Source organism: Octodon degus, unplaced genomic scaffold (assembly GCF_000260255.1).
Source record: "Octodon degus isolate 3935 unplaced genomic scaffold, OctDeg1.0 scaffold00007, whole genome shotgun sequence".
Lineage (NCBI taxonomy): Eukaryota > Metazoa > Chordata > Mammalia > Rodentia > Octodontidae > Octodon > Octodon degus.
The window spans coordinates 16,217,924-16,218,387 of record NW_004524583.1 but is presented as its reverse complement, the minus strand read 5'-3'; positions in this window follow the sequence as shown (position 1 = coordinate 16,218,387).

Sequence of the window (464 nt, the reverse complement as noted above, 5' to 3'; positions counted from 1 at the left end):
AAACCTCTGAAAGTGGGAGCCCAAAAAAACCTTTCCTTCTTTATTTTGAATTTCTCAAATATTTTGTCTCAGTGCAGAAAGCTGACTTGCATACCCATTTATAAGGGAAGGGTGAAATAATGGGAGTATAAATTGGTTGGTTGCATGACAAAGAGTTGCCAAGGGATCACTATCTTATTTTTTCCTTCTAATATTTCACTTACAGGCTCTGCTTCCTTCCCTACCCACTAAGAAAAATCTAATTGGAAAAGCTTTAATTTCTGAGAAATTGCTTAGAACCAATTACATAGATAGAAAATGTTGTGAAATAGAGTAGGCAGGAGTGGTCTTCAAGGGGCCTAGAAAATATAGAGACAAATTAATCGCTGGTATATTTGTAGCACTGTCCAGAAAATGTCCTCTTGAAGAGTTTGTATTCAACAATTTTTTAAATTCTAGCTTGTAGGTTTGTCTGTAGAGAGAAG